Genomic DNA, 22,771 nt, shown 5'->3' with positions numbered 1-22,771 from the left:
TTGGGATATCAAACATTGAAATAGGTTAATCAGTTAAGCTTGCCGATTTTTTTAAAATGTTTGTTATGTACTCAGTAATATGTATATGCATTAAACCATTCATGTTGCATACAGTTTTTTTAAGCAATCAAGTAAAAACTACCAATCAGGTAAGAAAAAAAAACTTAATATGGCGTTTTTTGCCAAAAGTTACCAGTAATTTTTTTTGTATTATTTTATAAGTAATGTATATAAAAGGCTCTCATTTGAGCTATTAAATATTGAAATCAGTCCATTACTTTAGCTTTTAGAAATTTTTAAAATATTTTTTAAAGAAGTGGCGCCATCTCTGTTCCTAAAGGGTGAAACTTCCGCTGCTGCGGGTCACATCACTCAGTTTACCTTGTACTATCACTGTGCAAAGCGGCTTGCTTTCATCACGAAGTGCAGCATTTTGTCTCTAACAAGTATGACTAAAAATGGGAGGGTGCGAAGTACTAGGTGGGGGTGATGAAATCTACCGCAGCGCTCATGATGGCTCATGGCGGAAATAGTTCTGGCTCTGTCATCTGTCATACTCATATGAATCTGTCATTAACAAAGCAATTTGTATAGACTTTAACTACCTACCTAATCTTAGTAATAGATGTTTGTGTTATGATGCGAGCTTGAATTATTAAACACTGTCCCTGTTTTGTTCTTAATTTCTCTACATCTCGGACATGTCCAGCAACAATTTTCCTTATGAAACAGTTTGTGGTTGAAATTTAATATTGAGTGCTACTCACAAAACCGGTCTTCATTTTAATCTGAAGACGAAATTTAATTTATTACTAGCGATATAAGAACAATTATATAATTTTGCTATTATTCAAAGAAACCAATAAGAAAGCATTATCTTTTCGTTTTACAGTAAAAGTACAACTAAACATGAAGTAAACAAACCCTGACATAACGAAAATAAAACACACTTTTTGAATAAATTTTACTTACCTCATTTAATTTTAATGACCAAAAATGAATTCACAACCTTTTGTCCACCCAAATCACGGTATCAGAGTAATTTTGTATTATAAATTAATACGTTATAGGTCTGATTTTTGTCACAATGTCGCGATGAAATTTCAAAACGTCAGAGCATCAGAGCCAAAAAAGTTGCGGACGCTAGGTGGCGCCGATGTCGTGCACAGAGCCATAAAAAACAAATAGGGTATTTTTGTTCTTTATTGTTCTCATAGATGGCGCTGGCTTGTTTAAAACACGCTATCGTTGTGCCTCTGTGATTTGGTTAAATTCTTCCAACCAATACTGATCTATTCAAATTTCATTTCTAACTATATAAATTTTTGAGATGTATCTTCATGAATACCAGTGAGGATACGTTGATTATGATTCCAACTTAGATACTCCATCCATATCCATCATCTAGTTAAGTTAACACTGACTTCTAATTTGGCGTTCAGTTCAATTCAAAGCGATAATTTATTACATACCTACCATTTCCTAAACCACCGTCCCACTGCTCAGTGTAGGGATCCGTAGCTTACAAAGATAAAGAAAGCTAAGGAAGGGGGACACTTCTTTCACCCTCAAGTTGGATATATACACCTTTTTACGGTTCCGTACCCAAAGGAACAGAAAGAAACAGAACCCTATTACTGAGACTCCGCTCACTGTCTGTCTGTCCTTCCGTCCGTTCGTCCGTTTTTTTAGCAGCATTAAGACTAAATAACAATTTAATGACCCACAAACCTCGATGAAATCCACCACTTCAATAAAACGGTCACCGCCACTTGTTTAATGTTTTTTACACAAAAAAATGCCCGCTACAATTCATACTGAGTAACACTATTTTCAAGGTCTATAATACAGTTTAAAAATTATTTACATTAAGCACAATCAATAGTAGGGCATATTAGGCAAAGCTCTGCGCAGGGGGCGACACTAGCACAAACCGTAAGGAAACCGCGATGACAACGTCAGTTCTCTTTATATTTTTCATCACACTTGCTCGTAAACAGTGTCAAAACATGCAGGCTACCTTGGTTGCAACCCCCCAAATAAAACCCTCGACCGTAATGTACTTGTCATGAAACCCGTGGTCGGTAAATGAGTCCGTGCCCGTACTGATGGCGCTGCGCATGGCGTAGCGGCAGGCAGGACCACATGCTCATGCGGCTCAGGCACATGCTGAGGGAGGGGGAGGCCGGCGCTGCCAAGAGCACAGCCTAAGGTATCGCCCATATTTGGAACAATTATATTTTTACTTTAAGAAATATAAAATTTTACTCGCAAATGTGATGAAAAACATTGTATGTCGCACGGGCGGTAGGTACTATAATTGCGAACATCGACTCATTACAGCCCTCAGTCTTTGACTTCGGGCTTCTAATAGACTCTCGTTCGTAATTCCTTATTTACCGCCCTTAAGACACAATGTACTATTGTAGCCATGACGGATCATGAGTATGAAAAATTAATTGAAATAATATGATATTACGACATCCTACGGACATTTAAAAATACTCAAAAAACATAAACCATAAACATAATGGTATACACATGTGTTAGTGCTGCACTCTGATGGGATGAAATTGCAGTAATATTCCCTCTACACAACAACATAATACGTCGTCCGCCGAATTATTTTAAGACTATAGCTTTTACCCGCGGCTTCGCCCGCGTGGAGTTCGGTTATCGCGCGCAGTTCCCTCGGGAACTGTCCATTTTTCGAGTATAAAAAGTAGCCTATGTCACTCTCCGGCCCATAAACTATCTCTATGCCAAATTCACGTCGATCCGTCGCTCCGTTTCGACGTGAAAGACGGACAAACATACAAAACAAACACACACTTTCGCATTTATAATATTAGTATGGATTAAAACAGGATACTTTTTATCCCAATACTCCTACGGGATGGGGATAAAATCTCGAAATAACAACCGCTGGGCTTAGTCCTGAAATGTTGGTCAGTTGTTCTTAATACAACCTCAATGAAGACCATGACAAATTTTACAAAATTCCAAGGGGAATTTTGTAAAATCCCGGAATTTCAATTGTAAATACCAGATCGAAAAGTTTACGCGTGCGAAGCCGAGGGTAAACTCTAGTTAAGAATAAAATTTTTAAAAAAACTTGAACACTGAGCCAAGGCGTAACCAGACAAGGACGAACATTAAAAAAATTAAACAACACGTCGTCGTTTGTCGAGAGGTCAGGATATCGACTCGCGCGCATGCCACGCACCTGCCTTAATAACATCGCGCTCCTCAAAGTTTCTCGAGTTCAATATTTTAAATACCAGTCAAGTGCGAGTCGGACACGGGCACCGAAGGTTCCTTACTAAATTGTCTGCTAATACTATCCAGTGTTAGCAGAAGCCCTGTCTTAAGCAAAATGAACGCTATGTGGGGTAATTTAAGATGGTTCATGACATAATTTTCTTATTGGTAAAGGTAGAGGCATGGCTCGGCCGACATCGGTCGCCGTATCGACGTCTTTTTAGCTCCCATTGCGTTATGTGATGATGCGACATCCCTGATTGCGTTATGTGTGTGTGTGTGTGTGTGTGTGTGTGTGTGTGTGTGTGTGTGTGTGTATTGTGTATAGTGTTGTGAAGTGTGACTTGGCAGTGTCCCGGCGCATTTCGTGTCTAGTTTCTGGTTCTGTTGCCGTTATCCGCGTTGCAGAATTTAATTTAAAAATATGAATTAGTTTGACATTTGGAGACCTCATATACATCTCCATCTCTTTATTTTAATAATTATTTTTAATTTTTGACATTGGAGGCTTTTTACACCTCTGAAGATTGTATAATTTAATTAATTAAATTAATTTACTTTGACATTCAGAGACTATATACATCTCTGAATTATTTCGATTAGGAATTTTATTTATTATTAACTCAGGGACTTTCTACATCCCCTTGCTATATTAAGGCTGTATATTGTTTTAAACTTGTATATTTTTAGTTTAATTTCTAGTCACAGGCTCGCGACGTAGAAGTTCCCAAGTCGATCCCATAGAGCTTATGGGAACGGAAGCAATACCATGCCCTCGGTACCGCTCTGCTTTCAGAGCATGACATGAGTTCGTGTGAGCTAACTTTGGGGGCGGCAGACGTGAGCTTGCCTTCGGAATACAAAAGCTTAGTGGTTACTTGACCTGAAATGTAAATTTCAGAATTATGTATTTTTTTTTTTTAATTTATGACGGAGGAAGCAGTCTACACTTCCACTGAACGTAGATAATAGTTAGTGTTTAGTTTTGTAACTAAGGGACCCCACACATCACTGTATTTTTTTTGTAATTTTTTTTATTTAATTGTATTCTGTAGTTTTTAAGTATTTTATTTGTAATTATTTTATGTTGAAAAAATTACTTTCTGCCAAGTATCTTGCGGCGCATTCTTCTTGGCAATGATGGTCTTTCCGAAAGCGCTGGTAGTTTAAAAATGACTTGTAAAAGTGCCCATTGCGGCCTATTTACTGAATAAATGATTTGAATTTGAATTTTGAATTTAGACATAAAGCTTTTTTCTGTCCGATTCCGCGTCATTAAATATGAAAAGACCCTAAGAACTACCATACCTTTCAAGTTTCTTTGATAACCGCAAATACTATAGTGTCTAACTAAAGGTTTTGGACCATACCATAAGTATGTATAGGTTTTTCGGTTACGGCAATTCGTATGGAAACACCTTTTTGAATCTTTTAATCTTTAATTTCAATACACAATACAAATATGTACCAAAAATAACAAATACATTAACAATTAACATCAAATTACAATACAAACGAGAGTGAAGCTATAGGTACAGTCAACGTTATAAATAAGTGATCCCTTTTGTACCTTGTTATTTTAACGTCATGTTTGAAAAGCCCTACGAATTTGTGTAACAACTGAAAGCGACAAGGTACAGAAATGATCACTTATTTATGACGTTGACTGTACATAGGTACTAACAGCCTTATTCATAAAAAGTTAGAGCCTCCTTGAAGGCTCCTTGAAGGCCCGATGCTAAAAAACATGATTCATAAACGTCTGTTAGCGCTAATCAGTCGATCAAGGCTCTGCTAAAGTTAGAGGACCGTAGACCCTCCTTTATCTCCCTGCTAAGTCACAAAATTTTGCAGGTGGTAGGACCTTGTGCAAGGTCCGCCCGGATTGCTACCACCATCTTGCTCGTTAATCCTGCCGTGAAGCAGCAGTGCTTGCACTGTTGTGTTTCGGCGTGGAGAGTAAGACAGCCGGTGAAATTACTGGCACTTGAGGTATCCCATCTTAGGCCTCTAGGTTGGCAACGCATCTGCAGTCCCCCTGGTGTTGCAGGTGTCTATGGGCGGTGGTGATCTCTTACCATCAGGAGACCCACTTGCTCGTTTGCCATCCAATCGAATGAAAAAAAAAAAAAAAAAAAAAAATGGCCGCCACAAGTATGAACAGCTGACTTTGACAAGAGCAAAAAACCATACCGAAGATATTTATAGTGGAGGCACGCTAAGGAGGCAGGCTACGCAAAGATTAAAAAAAAAAACAGGAAAATTTATTGTCAGGAATTTGTATTTAAAAATCCTCTAAATTAGCAACAATAAATTAACAATAAATATGAAAAAAAAATGAGGATGAATTACATAATTATGGCTTTTTGCACAATATAAACATGCGGATTGGAAATGGCGGGAAAACAAAGTTCTCGCTTTTAATAAGGCTGTAAGTTTATTTCATTTTGATGCATATGTTACTTGCATATAAATAGATTTCAGTCGAAATAGTACGAGTAGTTTTTCGGTTCTAGTGTTGAATGTTCGGCAATTAAACAGAATTTCGGCCGAACGCCGAAGTTCGGCTCAAGCTGCCGAAATTCGGTTAAACTGAATGTAAAACGAATTTCAGCCCATCGCTACTAATGAATATTTGTTTTTTTATATTTCCTGTCTAGGTGAATCTATTTGCGAATAGCAAATAAAAATATATTCAATGGTGCGTGCGAAGTTCCCAATCCGCACTGGGCCCGCGTGGGAACTATGGCCCAAGCCCACTTTTTTTTTATTTATTCGACTGGATGGCAAACGAGCAAGTGGGTCTCCTGATGGTAAGAGATCACCACCGCCCATAGACAACTGCAACACCAGGGTATTGCAGATGCGTTGCCAACCTAGAGGCCTAAGATGGAATACCTCAAGTGCCAGTTATTTCACCGGCTGTCTTACTCTCCACGCCGAAACACAACAGTGCAAGCACTGCTGCTTCACGGCAGGATTAGCGAGCAAGATGGTGGTAGCAATCCGGGCGGACCTTGCACAAGGTCCTACCACCTGCATAACCTCTTGTTCTGAGAGGAGGCCTGTGCCCAGCAGTGGGACGTATATAGGCTGGGATGATGATGATGATGAAATAAAAATATTCTTATTCTTAAAATATGAAAGTACCTACCGTGAGACTCACTCATATTAAACGACATTGTACCTAGTCGTGCTGCGTCATCGGTTGGTGTGAACGTGCCTTTACGGAGCGATGTTGTTAGTGTTGTGTGCTACCCTACATTTGACAGTGACAAAAAAAATTACAATAAAATGCGGGTAGTTGTGCGCCGGTGTTAGTTTCGCCGAGCAGTCGCGCGAGTAGAGCGGTGGCCGAGTCGGGTGCTTCTATGAAGAAGGGCCACGAAATAGCCCGAAACATGTCAAGCTAAACTCGATTTAAGACGCGAGTTATCCGTTACAATATCATTTAAAATATTTTTAGGAATCTAGCCTTTTGGTAAATGTGAGTTTTGTATTATACCTAAAGTTTGACAACTACTGCTTATTGACTAATGTCGTACCGCGAGTGTTACTCCAAATTTTCTAATTATACAGCGGAGGACAGGTGGAATTCGGCTGTCATTCCTTTTTTGCATCGCTTAAATTATTATTCTATGTATATTTTAACTTTATTTTAAGCTTTTAAACTTAACTGGAGTTTACCCGCGGCTTCGCACGCGTAAACTATTCGATCTGGTAGTTACAATTGAAATTCCGGGATTTTACAAAATTCCCCAACCCAGCCCCGTATTGCTCTAAGCAAAAAGTCCCTTTTGTGGTATTTTGACTATTTGAAACCTATCCGATATTTTCTTCTTCACTCCTTTTTTAGGGTTCCGTAGTCAACTAGGAACCCTTATAGTTTCGCCATGTCTGTCTGCCTGTCTGTCCGCGGCTATGCTCAGAGACCGTTAGTACTAGAAAACTGTAATTTGGAATGAATATACATATCAGTCACGCCGACAACGGTATAAAAATAAATATTTTTTTTTTAGGGTGCCTCCCATGGACGTAAAGTGGGAGTGATTTTTAACTACTAACTAACTAACCCTATAGTGTGGGGTATCGTTGGATAGGTATTTTAAAACCATTGGGGGTTTGCCACGACAATTTTTCGATTCAGTGATTTGTTTGCGAAATATTCAACTTTAAAGTGCAAATTTTCATTAAAATCGAGCGTCCCCCTCCCCCCCCCCTCTAAAATCTAAACCGCTGGGTGGAAAAATTTGAAAAAAATCAGGATGGTACTTAGTAAGTATATCAAACTTTCAAGGAAAACTATAACGGTTAAGTTTGCTTGAGAATTATAGTATTTTAAGACTAAATAGCAGCCAAAGGTATAAAATATACCTAAACTATGCAACATTCCGTCATCCCAGCCTATATACGTCCCACTGCTGGGCACAGGCCTCCTCTCAGAACAAGAGGGCTTGGGCCATAGTTCCCACGCGGGCCCAGTGCGGATTGGGAACTTCACACGCACCATTGAATTTCTTCGCAGGTTTGTGCAGGTTTCCTCACGATGTTTTCCTTCACCGCAAAGCTCGTGGTAAATTTCAAATGTAATTCCGCACATGAATTTCGAAAAACTCAGAGGTGCGAGCCGGGGTTTGAACCCACGACCCTCTGTTTGAGAGGCGATAGGTCAAACCACTAGGCCACCACGTCTTTTCCGTATAAAATACGAAATTCTTAGAAAAATATTACTTATTTTTTTCGTAATGGCTACGGAACCCTATTTTGGGCATGTCCGACACGCTCTTGGCCTTGACCATTTACAGATTTTTTTGGCGTACCGCTAGCACTAGTAGGTAGCTATTGGATGAGTGACATCAAAAATGACACTTAACACTACAACAGCCGAGTATGCTACAGGTGTCACTTCCGTAGCGCCGATGTAAATTGGACGATTTCTCACGTCGCCATTTTAACTTTTAACTAATTGGGTAAGTGACCACCTGCGCGCGCGATCCGTGACCGTCTATCGGGTTACTTTGACCCGTTATGCGTTATTGTTAGTATAATAGTAGTGTTAAGTCTTGCAAAATATTTAATTGTGGATATTTTTGTCTAGTATTTACATTTTATTTGGTTTTTGTTTTTACGCAAGAATTCATAGCAAAATTGAGTCATTATACTCACAGGACCAAGTATCATAACAATGTCGTGACATGCGGATTACTTTTAACAGAAATTTAAAAATATACCTCGTTGAGTTTCTTGCCGGATTCTTCTCAACAGAAGTTTTCCCGAACCGGTGGTAGATTTTTTTTTGACATTCATAAGTGCTTGTTATAGCCGAAATTGAATAAAGATATTTTGACTTTGACTTTGACTTTGAATGTCGACCATGTTCGATCATCGGTCAAGTATCGGTTATGAAGTAGAGCCTCACTAGAACCACTTTCTGGCTGCAGTACGAATGGTCCGGCTCGACCGGGTTAGTACCAACTCCCACAGAATACCGGCGTGAAATAGTAGTTTTGCTACTGCGTTTCGTCCGGCGAGTGGGAGATCCCCCCCCTCTTTCCCCTATCTCCCTTTAGTCTGACAACGCACCCGCAGTCCTAATAATGCTGTAGGTGTCCATGGGCGGCTTTTTTTGCAATTGAATGCCATTTTTATTAAATCTAAATCGACGCCATGGTGCCTAGGAACAGATTTCGCTCTCTCATAAGTTTCCGACTTCTTTTTTAGATTCACTCCTGTTATTCGTACAAATACTGCCCCGACTACAAAGTGTAAAGTCTTGAATATGTTGAATTATTAAATATGATATTGTTCACTATTCATCGTGTTCATTGCATACTCGTAATGCAGTGTATTTCACACGAAATATTTCACATCATCATCATATCGTGTTCCACTTGGGCAAGGCCTCTTCAGAACATTGTATAGTTCCACAGTATGCCTTCATTTTGCTCGCATTTGTGCATTTCTCACGATGTTCCTCAAGCTTGTGGTATTTCTGTTTCCGCACATTTTGCTCAGAGTTTTAAACGAAGATAGGTCAAACCACTAGGCTTTTATATATTTCAAAAGTTAATTGAAGAGATCGCTCTTTAACAATAAAAGCGTCTATTGTTGACCTCTACTTTTAATCTTTTATAACATGTTGTGTATCGATATATCGCTATTGAATATCGGAAATCGATAAGTGAGAAGGCACTATGACAGATCAAGAACGCCGCGAAAGTTCCGGGCTTTGATAATCTACGGAACCCTAACGCGAACTTTAAAATTTTCTTTTCTTTCCCACCCTTTTACGTATATAGATGAAATTCGGCATGAAGATAGCTTTGAACAGAATCTACCGTGAAACTCACTCATATTTAATGAAGTACGACCAGATGGCCTAGTGGTTAGAGAACCTGACTACGAAGCTTGAGGTCCCGGGTTCGATTCCCGTGTCGGGGCAGATATTTGTATGAAAATACGAATGTTTGTTCTCGGGTCTTGGGTGTTTAATATGTATTTAAGTATGTATCTATCTATATAATTATATTTATCCGTTGCTTAGTATAACACAAGCTTTGCTAAGCTTACTTTGGGACTAGGTTAATTGGTGTGAATTGTCCCGTGATATTTATTTAATTATTTATTTAAATCCGGATAACCCACATCTTAACTTAAACCAAAAGACCAGCGCCGTTCGCACGGGCGGCATTATACTGATTTGGTGACCGTAAGACGTTTTTTTTCTTCTGTTTTTTTTAAGTAATTGCCAGGAATAAATGATTTTCTTTTTTTTTCTTAAATTTAGTTTGACTCGAGATGTTGTGTGCGCGTGTTGCAGCAGCCACCGAGTCGCGTTGATTTTTTTAAATAAATATGAAGATAGCTGTGAATAAATGCAAGTAGAGTCTAGTTATTATATGTTATTTAATGCAGTTCACTGTAACCGTCGCCATATTGTCTGACAGGTGTCGAATTTTATGTTAATACCAGATTCTTATCGCCATAACAAACCGTAGCGGTTTAGCGGGGGTTAACTCTGGTTCAATTTTAACTGACGTAAACAATAGGGTGCCCGGTCAAAATGTCATTCAACTATATATTGTAACCACTCTTGTTGCCGCTGCTGCTGAGAAGAACTGGACGCAACCCGTTATTCGTTTATATAATAACCGCAACAAGTAGATGTTTGAAATATTCACAGAATATTTAGTTGTACATTAATAATAAATAAAATAATAAAGGGACCTCCCAGACAACAGACGTTATTTTTGCCGTTTTTTGCTAATGTCTAATGTTGTATATGTCGCATGGAAATGATAAAAACAGGGATATGATCAAGTCCCGGGAGATAATATAGATAACGGTACGGCGCCTTCGTGCGCGAGTCCGACTCGCTCTTGGCCAGTTTTTTGAAAATTTTGCCCGTACAAACTACGGGCTACCGGCACGTTGACCTTTTTACACGACTGTCCAAGGGAGGGTTATTTTGGATATTGTACCCGTGCTGAGTATATAGTATATAGCATAATTTAATAAAGTTTTTTTTTCATTCGACTGGATGGAAAACGAGCAAGTGGGTCTCCTGATGGTAAGAGATCACCACCGCCCATAAGCATCTGCAACACCAGGGGTATTGCAGATGCGTGTGTTGCAGATGCGTTGCCAACCTAGAGCCCTAAGATGGGATACCTCAAGTGCCAGTAATTTCACCGGCTGTCTTACTCTCCACGCCGAAACACAACAGTGCAAGCACTGCTGCTTCACGGCAGGATTAGCGAGCCAGATGGTGGCAAGTTGTGTTCTGATCCGTAGTGCTGCTTGTAAATTAGAACGAAACGCGTACAGGGGCCTTTTAACGCGAACGAACTGTAGAAATCTATCGAGGCAGGTGGTAACCCAAAAGTCGGATTGAACCGCTCCTATAATTGGTGTTTTTGAGTACAACAGTTGTGCACATCTGTTACTTAGCTATAATCCAATTTGTTAAAATCGCTACATAAGCCTATAAAAATAAACACCTATTACATATCTATTCCCGTTTTTGTTGTGTGTGGAATAGGATATAAGCATCTTTTTTTGTTCAAATATGTCGTTGTTGACGAACCGATTCGTTGAAGAATTTTTCAAAAATCTCGAACAAAATACGAAGGGGCGTTTTAAATTGTCAATTAGGACTATATTTCACCGGGACACCATGGGCAAACCAGTCGCCGGCACCAACAAAATGTACCTATGCAGCTTTGCGCAACTAAGTGGACACCAGGTGAGATACTTTTCATAGAGCTGCATACATTTTGTTGGTGGCGGCGACTGCAGGGCTACTCCGAAGCTCGAAACTCGAAGTTCGTGTCGTGCGGTCCCTCTGACACTTATACTATTTAATACGAGAGCGAGAGGGACCGCACGACACGAACTTCGAGTTTCGAGTTTCGGAGTAGCCCTACTGGTTGCGCCGCCATGGTGTCCCGGTGAAATATAGCCCTTAGGCAGAGAAATCCGACATGTACCGCTGGCAGATATAAATAATTTCATTTTTCTAGGAACTTTTATTACACATACAGGGTGTCTCATTTAGATCGGTCAGTATGGGAAAGTCTGAAACTATAAGACATACGAAGATCTATTCTTATGAACCATGTCATCGATTTTAGTAACAAGAAATCTGCATTCAACATTTAAAAAAAAACTTCTTCTCAGTACGGGAATCAAAACAGGTCGTTTTGAAAAAAAAAAACTCGCAACTTTAGTAACTTTTTTTGCTTGCAACTCTCGTAGCACTACCAATACTAGAATGCTCATTACAAACGCGTTCACACTTGCTTATTACCTTTCCCCCTCCCACCTCATCAACTAGCACGCTCTCTAATAGCAGGACCTGCTATTAGAGAGCATGCCACTAAAAAACATACTCGATAGTAGCATGTCCTGTACCGCTACCATGAGTTTAGTGACCGTACTCGATAGCGACGGCGTAAATTATTTGTAGAGGCGCTGTTCAATTCTCCATACACAGAAGATTGATAAACAAGGGTTGTAAGTCATCAATTACACCCAAAATATTTAGGTGCACGAGCGAGCAAAGCGAGCGAGGGTGCTTATAGTTCGAGGAAGTAATTGATCATTTACACTCGAGTTGAACACTCTACTTTTCATCACAAATACGACGAAATAAAAAAAATCGATAAATATATACGCAATTTGTAACAGAGCGGAAGAAAATTTATCGCGCCAAACCTTTTTTTTTTTAATGGCCTCGCGCTCTTTGCTGTGGCACATTCAGCCAGCGCTAGCCAGCAGCATTATGAAAGCATGGAGGTTTGGAGGTAAGTATTACGCATTACAATCTCTTTGTTTACCTACCAGTTCGTGAATACAAAGGAGCACCATTCGATTTTTAAATTTACTTACATCCCTAAAGATGTAAATCGAATTTACAACACGGATTTCAAGTAAAATGCAACCTATTTTCAGAGCTTAAGTACTGAAAAATAATTTACGCCGTCGCTATCGAGTACGGTCACTGTAAACTCATGGTAGTGGTACTATTCACACATGCTAGTAGGTAGCATTTGCTCGATAGTAGCATTCTCTCGTGCTACTAACGAGCATGTGTAACAGGGGCTTCAGAGGGGGGGGGGGATAAATCGGACCGAATCGGATGGCGCAAACTGGAGGGCTACTCCGAAATCCGAAAATCGAACTTCGTGGGACGGTAGCCCCTCTGATCGTAGGATTTTTCGTAGCTTCCGTGGACCTTATAAGGTTCGCTTGGGACAAAAGAAGAAATCGTCATCATCATCATTGCAAATATTGTAAATAGGGTACAATGGTGGATTTTACATGACAGCGCCCTAACAGAGGACACATGCCACTACACAATGGTTTAATTTCCATTCAATCAAAATCATTAAATAATTAACAATCCCTTTAATGGACACGCGTGCACAACCCTTTCAACCCACTTCAACTTCATTTCATACATACAAAGTTTCATTTTTATTATAAATAGTAAATCAATTACACACTGCTAAATTGAACTATTCACCGAATAGAAATGAATTTATTTAATTCTAAATATTTTTGCCAAAATTTACCTTAGTGTGTTGGAATAGAGATGTAACTTTTTTTTGGCATTTGACCAGTCGGGGGCGGCATACTGTGCGCAGCGGGTGTGCGCGAATGTGACGTTTAATGAGAGAGGGGTTTGGAAGATTTCCAATCTACCTACTCCGTTATTCAAGTTTAAAAAATATTCCCCGACACCCGGCTCTTATACTACATTTTTTTTAAATATCATTTTAATACAAGCTTTTTTTGCTTGAGTTTCGTTGACTGTATTTGCATTGTCATCTAAACTACATTACCGTACGAAATTTCAAGTCGATGCTTAAGAGGAATTCCCTCCTGCGGGAAGATCATGGCTGGACCGCCAGGATGTCACTATCAGATTATTGTATTGTCACCAGATTAGCATAAGTATGCGAAATTGCAATTCAATCCACCAGTGGGTCAAATTTACTTGCATACATTGCAAGTTAAATAAAAGCTTGTATTTTTTTTTACAAAAAAAGTATTGAGTACTTAGCAAAAACTAATGTGGCAGCCTAGTGGTTAGACCTATGGCCTATCAGGCAGAGGGTCGTAGCCTCGTAGGCTTGAGCTAGGGTTCGCATCTCCGATTTTTTTGGAACTTATATACAAAAATTAATACACATTTGTCATATCATTGGACATCAAAGGAGCTTTGCATCGTGAAAATACACCTGCAAAGATATTCAACGGTGTGTTCACAATCCACACTAGACTGCATGAGTGCTACGGCCAAAGCCCTCTCATTGTGAGAGGAGGTCTGTGCCCTGCATTGGGATGGACACATAGGCTGAGATGAGAGACGATTTCTAATTATAAGGTTAAGAAGCTATTGTAGTATCAAAAGACCATTACATATTAAAAAAGTTTGCCAAATTTAGTAAACAGATGACCGTTCCATTGAGCATTTTGATAAATGACCAATATCTTTCAAGTCACCACATTCTTAACAGAGTGATAGAGATAACAGCATCGGAATTTTAAGCGTGTAGATTTAACATGCAAACAAATAGAGTTAAGTACTCTCCATTTATAATATTAGTAATAAATTGTAGTTACTAAGTACCTACATACCTACACAGCAAGGAAACGGTTATAGATGTAGTGAAGAAAGTTTTTACGCCGGCTTTAACTAAAACCTCTCAATGAGTCTACCTTTCCAACTGGCCGCTGTGATATTTCCCCTCGATCATGCGCCAGCGGCTATCGACGGGACGCCTATACTTGCCCCAACCACGATCGCTCTCGACCAGTGACGCAACCGACTCACTATTAATTCATTGCGCGGTCAATACGCTCAACGCCCCACGGTTAATGAGCCACACACGCAATGTATTAGGTAATAGAAAAACTTACAAGGGTAGCGTTGTGCTGGTACAAGGATTAGGCTTCAGGCTGTTTTGGTATCAAATCAACACTTGGATGTATATAGTTTGTTATTGCAAACAAAGTACTTGTACCGATATGCGCGAAAGTCTACAACAATGGTCCGTAATGGCCGTTTGTTGATAATATATTAGACACGTCATCGAACGACTAGGCGCGGCGAGCAGCAGGGCTACTACGAAACTCGAAGTTCGTGTCGTGCGGTCCCGCTGACTCTTATACTATTTAATACGAGAGCGAGAGGGACGGTACGATACGAACTTCGAGTTTCGAGTTTCGTAGTAGCCCTGCAGTTTCACCCTTATGTTGTAGACATTCCTCCATTACGCACGAAGCGGTTTGCCTCTTCTTTCATTATGCGGACGGCTAAGGAGTGGAATTATCTGCTGAGGTCAGTTTTTCCGGAACGCTATAATCTGGACATCTTTAAGGTCAAAGTGAACAGACACCTTTAAGCAAACGTGCACCTTCTTAGGCCTAATCTTCGCCTTCCATCAAGCGAGATTGAGGCCAAATGTATGCCTATTTTTAGGGTTCCGTAGCCAAAACGGCAAAAACGGAACCCTTATAGTTTCGCCATATCTGTCTGTCCATCCGCGGCTTTGCTCAGGGACTAAAAATTCTAGAACGCTGTAATTTTGCACGAATATATATGAAAACTATGCCGACAAAAAAGTACAATAAAAATTTAAAAAAAAATTTTTTTTGGAGTAACTCCCATAGACGTAAAGTGGGGTGATTTTTTTTTTCTCATTCGACCTTTTAGTGTGGGGTATCGTTAGATTAAATTAAAACCATTACGGGGTTGCTAAAACGATTTTTCGATTCAGGGACTTTTTTGCAAAATATTCAACTTTAAAGTGCAAACTTTCATTAAAATAAGCGTCCCCCCCCGCCCTCTAAAATCTAAACCGGTGGGTGGATTAATTTGAAAAAATTCAGGATGGTAGTAAGTATATCAAACTTACAAGGAAACTAATCAGAATAGACAGAATGAAGTCTGTGTTGGTTTTCGAGGGTGAACAATGGATGTATCGCCTCATTTGTAGAAAACGCGTTTTCGAGTTTTAATTGGGCGAAGCTTGGTTGGTGGTTGCAAAGCCACTAGGTAGTTTATTAAAAGTTCTATTCAGGAATTCGCATAGCTCCAACTGCGAGAACTAAAAATAGTACAATGTCGTGTTTGAAAGCCTTTAATAAGGCGCAAAAACAAAGGTCAGTACGGGAACGTAACGGACGCGACCTTTGCGCGCGCGCAGCTTTGCCTTATTAAGGATCGATGGCGTATTAAATTAAAATTCTAAAAGACATAGTTGGTACTAGTTATAGAAATTATGAGTACTTTTTAATAGTTATTTATGTGGCTGGTGCATAATGAGAGGCATTAAAGTACGAGTGTGGTTTTATGAAACGAGCCGAAGGCGAGTTTCATAATAAGATCACACGAGTGTTTTAATGCCTAATTGTGTATAGCCGCATACATAACTTTATCTACATGCATATCATAAGTTTTCTATAATATGTTCAGATATGGCCTGTATTTTGACTTTGACTTTGACTCTGATTTTGACTTTGATTTTGACTTGACTTTGACTTTGACTTTGACTTTGACTTTGACTTTGAATAATGATTATTATCTACATGCATGTCATAAGTTTTCTACAATATGTACAGATATGCATTGTTAAAAAAAGTATTACCGATACTTTAATGTAAACATTAAGATGCACCCGCATATACCAGGTTTCTTAATAAAAATTTGATAGTCGTTTCTGAACATATAATAGGGAAGTTATGATATGCATGTAGATAAAGAATACTTTCGCACTTTTTAAGGATTATTATACCTTTGTTCCCTACATACGTACATTTGAGTGCAAAAATTTCTAACCATTGACTCTTATTCTGACGCAATAAAGACGTGGTAACATATTTTTGAGTGGCGAGCTAGATAAATATTTTTGCATTCGACTGTACATATAAACAGCTGTACATACCTTAAGGCCGTACTAACATAGGAGTTTAAGTTTAGCATTAAATGTCCCCACTAACCAAAATATAGACAATAAAAAAAATATACAGTGTGTTTCCGGCAGCCAGGTTTTTAAATTAACATATTTCTGTAACTTAACTATGACATTAATTTAATTATTAAATTTTAAGTCAGACTTTAATAACTTTCTAACAAAATTATAATTGCCAGCAATGTACAGCAAAGTAAATTGACAAGTAATAATCAAAGTATCTGTCGGCTGTCATTTACACTTACTTGTAAATTTACTTTGCTGTACATTGCTGGCATAATTTTGTTAGAAAGCGAACAAAGTGTGAATTTTAGTGTGCATAATTAAGTTAATTTCGTGGTTAAATCCTGCTTTCAAATATAAAGACTGCATTCAAATCGGTTCACTCGTTTAGGAGCTACGGTGCCACAGACAGACACACAGACAAGCATAGCAGTCAATCTTTTAACATACACATACATACATATAATCACGCCTCTTTCCCGTAGGGGTAGGCAGAGACCACTTCTTTCCACTTGCTACGATCCTTACATACTTGTTTCGCTTCGTCCACTTTCATTATTCCCTTCATACATGCTCTTCGGTTTAGGGTACTCTTGACCTGGCCTTTTTTCAAGACGTCCCTCATTTGGTCTCGAAACGTCCGCCTAGGTCTACCCCTTCCAACACTTTCATTCACACTCGCCTCATACACTTTTTTCGTCAATCGTTCTTCATTCATTCTCTCGACATGGCCAAACCATCTCACCATACCTTTCTCAATTTTTGTCACTACGTCTTCTTTCAGACCACGTTTCCTTATCTCACTATTTCTTATCTTTTAACACACCTCTTTTTGGTGTCGGGGGTTAAAAATGTACACTCAACGCTACTGTTAATTAGTGTATGTAGATTAATATGTTAATCGGTGTCTATGTGTGCGTGCTATCTTTTATTGCGTAATTCGGGAGCACTGCTTTTACCATATGAATAAAACGTATGGAAAATAATCGACAGCCGAGTATACTTCGTTCGTGACGTGTGCCATTGGAATAAAGTTGAAAATTCCTCGTCATTGATTTTCCGAAGAGCATCAATACAGTTGTAATACATTTTATTTTTATTGTAAGGGCGTTTCCTGAGATTAAACTTACAAAAGGAGTCCACCGTTTTAGTTCTACCTATAGTACCTTGTCTCAGTAAGTAATCTTTGTACTCACGAAAGGAGTTACTGGAGCGTTTGCTGTGAGAAAGTTCTACATCAGACTTTTTGGCAACTGTTATTAATTCATTTAAAAATCTCACCCCTCTGTGAGATAAGTATAATAGTGTTTTTTATCTGTTGTAAAAAAACGTGGGTAAGATTTGGAAGTTTTTAAAAAGCTTCATTTGCACTTGTTTGCGTTTTTTTTTTGAAGTTTGCGTTTGGGAAAAGATAGTTTTTTGTTTCACATCTTATGACTTTAATAGTAGATTGTACAACAAGAGCATAAAACAAGACATTTTACCCAAGACGTTCATATAGCCACCCAAGCCGGCATGGTGAGGGTGGATAGACACGTCGAGGGGAAAATTATTATTAATATTAATAATAATAAATCTTTATATTAATTGGTTTAATGCTCGAGTTTTACACTCTGCTTTTCACTTAGAAATACCAACAGTGGAAACAATTGTTCACTTTCTAGTACCTTATATTTTTCTTGCATTATTATATAATTATATTCCTTAGTTTTATTGATTTATTTTGATAAATTTTTAGTTTTAAATAAATAAGAGATTATTTAAAAAAATATGTAGTAACTTTTTTGTCTGTGGCTGTTGACACCTGATTACCTTGGTCCTAGACGAAGATTTTACTTTATGCACTAGTGCATAAAAAGTCATTTTATGTCGCCTAGATCCAGCATTAACAGGAACTTTACGAGCATGAGAAGTGAAAAATAATAATAAATCGGAATATTTCAATAAATAGTTGAGTTACTGTACCGCATCATCCTTGAAAAGATTTTTCTCTGGATTTTTTGATTCAAGCATGTAGTCCATTTGACGCTTTGCGCTGTAAAATGGTGTAGGTATGGTCTACGAGTATGCGAAATAGTGTAAGCGAGCGCGCACGCGCGAGTGAGTATACATTAAGACATACGAAGATCTGTTCTTAGGAAACATGTCATCGATTTTAGTAACAAGAAAAACTGCATTCATACATTAAAAAAAACTTGTACTCAACTCGAGAATCGAACCCGGACGTTTCGAAAAATAAAACTAACATTATAAAATAATATGCCTTTTATTCATTCTAGATATCGTGTTTCATGTAACGTGTATTGCTTATGACCTACACTACCGATATCCAAATAGAAATAATGTAAGTTTTATTTTTCAAAACGACCGGGTTAGAGTCCTGTACTGAGTACAAGTTTTTTTAAAATGTATGAATGCAGTTTTTCTTGTCACTAAAATCGATGACATGTTTCCTAATAACAGATCTTAGTATGTCTTATAGTTTCAGTCTTTCCCATACTGACCGGTCTAAATGAGCCATTCTCTATATGTAAGTGAGTTGAGTGTGTGTGGTTGTGAATGTGTGTATGTGTGTGTCTTATCCCGAATAATTATTTATAGGGTTTACCCGCGGCTTCGGACGCGTAAATCATTAAATAGGATTTAAAAGATTTTCTGTCTCCAAGTAAGATAAAGAACGTCGACAAGAGGCAGCGATTATGCCACCATAATGCGATACACTGATTTAACGTTTAAACTTTGATTATTATTATTAAATTTGGTAATGTTACAAAACAAAAATAGCTAAGTCAGGGTTTCTCAAAGTGGGGTAATATTCGACGGTAGGGGGTTCGCGAAAAGGTTTACGTGATGGTGGCTGCAAGACTGGCAAGATGATTAAGATTGGTTTTAGGAATCTTTTTGTATTTTTTATTTCAACTCCACTTATTTGTTTGTTATTTGTGGTGGTTTCAGTTTGTGTTTTCGTTGGCAAGATGATTAGTACCTATATTTGTTACCTTTTATTTAAATAAATAATACACATTATATTATCATGATGATTGAAATAAAAATAAACTTAGTTTCTCCAACAGCCAATTTTCATCAACATCCAACTTTCTTGGGGGGACGGTTGGGGGGGTTCGCTGTCGTCTAGAAACTTCAACAGGGGTACGTGGAGCCATAAGTTTGAGACCCTGAGCTAAATTATAAGAGTAAAATCGAACCTTGAATTATCGAACCTTGAATTGAAAGCCCCAAGGTCAGAGACTCCCGGTAGTGTGATCGGTCGGACTTTCCCTCCATTCATGAACAAACTTCCAGGTTTCCAGTTAATATATTGACATCTTGTTTAGTACGAGTTGAGTTGATTTTAAAAGACAGACCCAAGCCCTCCTACACTTATACATACAATTCACAAGGCCAACTCTATTGTGCACCCTGCGATAGAGTTTTCAAGACTAAGTTCGGTCTGGCGAGCCATATTAGAGCGCACGCTAGAAAATAAGTGTATTTCTTTGCTATTATAGGTGTTTTTGCAAAATTTTATACAATGGATATATTTAGTCAGGGTCGCCGTCATCGAAACCGATGTGGAGGACTATATAGTACGAGTATGACGTGAAAAAAAGGGTAAGTACTAGTTTTATATAACAACAGGCACTGCACCCAACCAGGCATGTGCATTAAACAATTAACAGTTGCCTCCAAAAGGTCAACTGCGCACGCGCTTGAAGACATCTGCCAACGGATGCATAATTGAGCAAAGCAAACCACCTTGCAGTTTCTAGCCTAGAACTGTCTGTCTCATAGACTACTGGACTATAAACTATTCTAGACCACTAGACAGGGGCTGTTTCATCATCCATTGATGAGTGTTAACTGACGGTTAAATGTGATGCCGTCTCTATTTGTTTTGTTTGTTTTTTGCAGACGGCATCACATTTAACCGTCAGTTAACTAATCAATGGATGGTGAAACAGCCCCTTAACATCTTTTATTTTTTTACGGAAGACACGGTTTTTTTATTATTTTTAAAATATTTGTATACATTTTTAACTATACTAAAAAAAGGTTTTTCGCAAATACCGGTAACCATGGATATGGGAGCCAGTTCGGCTTGGACAAGTTACAAAGCGGTTTCATGCTATATAAATCAACCTTATTTTGACCCTATGACCTCCCACGGTAAGGGTAGCTTCCCCACATCGAATTACAAACTTATCTTTACCGTCGCCAACAGCATTGAATTCTAAAATCCTATACACGTTAGTACGCGACCGAGTTAAGCGAGTGTTTCTAATGGTCAAACTAAGTTTGTACTCGTATAGTAACGACTTACGAGTGACGATGTATTTTAAAATATTTTTATTATTAACTATGAATCAGTTTTAATGTATTATCGAGTGAGTCTAGTTGTTTGTAATGATTTATTAAAGGTATTAGGGTGTTCCGAAAGAAAGAAAAAGAAAGAAAAAAGAAAGAGAAGAGAAGAGAAAGTTGATGGGGCTCGTAATTCGAGCAAGCTATGTACCTAGTCTAGACAGGTGCAGTCGAGAACTCCAATAGCTGGTGCTAAAAATGTCATTTTCAACGTAAGCTCTTTTTAATCCGAATATTGTACAGTTATATGCATTAATATCTGCCACAGCAAAGCGTGCAAATATATCTGACATGTCCTATTGGCCCTAGAAGTAGAGTCATATCATATATTTCTGGACCCTTTGTTGTATCAGATATTGGTGCTGCATGGCTACTACGAAATTCGAATATAGAAGTTCGTGTTGTTCCGTCCCTCTCACTTATACTATATATACGAGAGCGACAGGGATGGTACGATACGAACTTCTATTTTCGGTTTTCGGAGTAGGCCCTCTGGTGAGAAACGGCACTGCCGTACCGTTACATCTCTTTCAATTACAGGCAACCGACAGTATGTGTGAAGAGTGGCGTTGCGAAAGATCGTTGATGTATGGTTAAACTGATCGAGTGTTGCCATTATTTCCGGTTGCGAACTTCCTTCCGCTGGCGTTCGTGTCGTCATAGTGTGTTGTATGTATTTATATGTTTTAGTTTTTAAATGGGTCCCACTGAAAAACCAGAGTTGCGGCTTGCCGTAACAGTATGCTGAGTGGGGTACACTTTATACTATTCGATGTTATTATTATTATTTTTTTCTCTCCATCTAATGTATTTTTATGTGTATCGAATACGTGTAAATAAATGTTTCTCTCTCTCTCTCTCTCTGTATCTCTCTCTCTCTATTATTTCTTTACGTTGTTTTGCTAGCTTTAATATTGAGAGAATTGTAATATAGTTAATATCCTTTTGAAAAAAAATGACTTTCTGCCAAGTCTCTTGCGGCATGTTATTCTTGGAAATTATGGTAATTTCTGAAAGTGCTGGTAGTACAAAAACTGACATATAAAAGAGCCCTTTGCGGTCCCCTTATAGTTTTTAGGGTTTCGTACCCAAAGGGTGCCAACGGAACCCTATCACTGAGACTCCGCTATCTGTCTGCCTGTCAGAGGGCTCTATCTCATGAGTCGTTATAGTTAGACACTTGAAATGTTCATAGATTATGTATTATTGTGGCTGCTATAACAAGAAATACTAAAAATGAAATAAATATTTAAGGGGGGCTCCCATACAACAAACGTGATTGTCTTGCCGTTTTCAGCTTGATATTAATAACGGCAACAAGTAGACGCTAAAAATATTCACAGAATCTTTAGTTGTATAATTACTTTAAAAATAAATAATTATATTAAAATAAAAAGATATATTTAATGGGGGCTCCCATACAACAAAGTTGTTTTTTTTGTCGTTTTTTTGCTAATGCCTAATGTTATATAAATAAATAAATATCATGGGACACTTGACACCAATTGACCTAGTCCCAAACTAAGCAAAGCTTGTACTATGGATACTAGGCAACGGATAAACATACTTATTATATATAGATAAATATATACTTAAATACATATTAAACACCCAAGACCCGAGAACAAACATTCGAATTATTCATACAAATATCTGCCCCGGCC

Source organism: Choristoneura fumiferana, chromosome Z (genome assembly GCF_025370935.1).
Source record: "Choristoneura fumiferana chromosome Z, NRCan_CFum_1, whole genome shotgun sequence".
NCBI lineage: Eukaryota > Metazoa > Arthropoda > Insecta > Lepidoptera > Tortricidae > Choristoneura > Choristoneura fumiferana.
The sequence above is the reverse complement of the archived record's forward strand: the minus strand, read 5'-3'. Positions refer to the sequence as shown.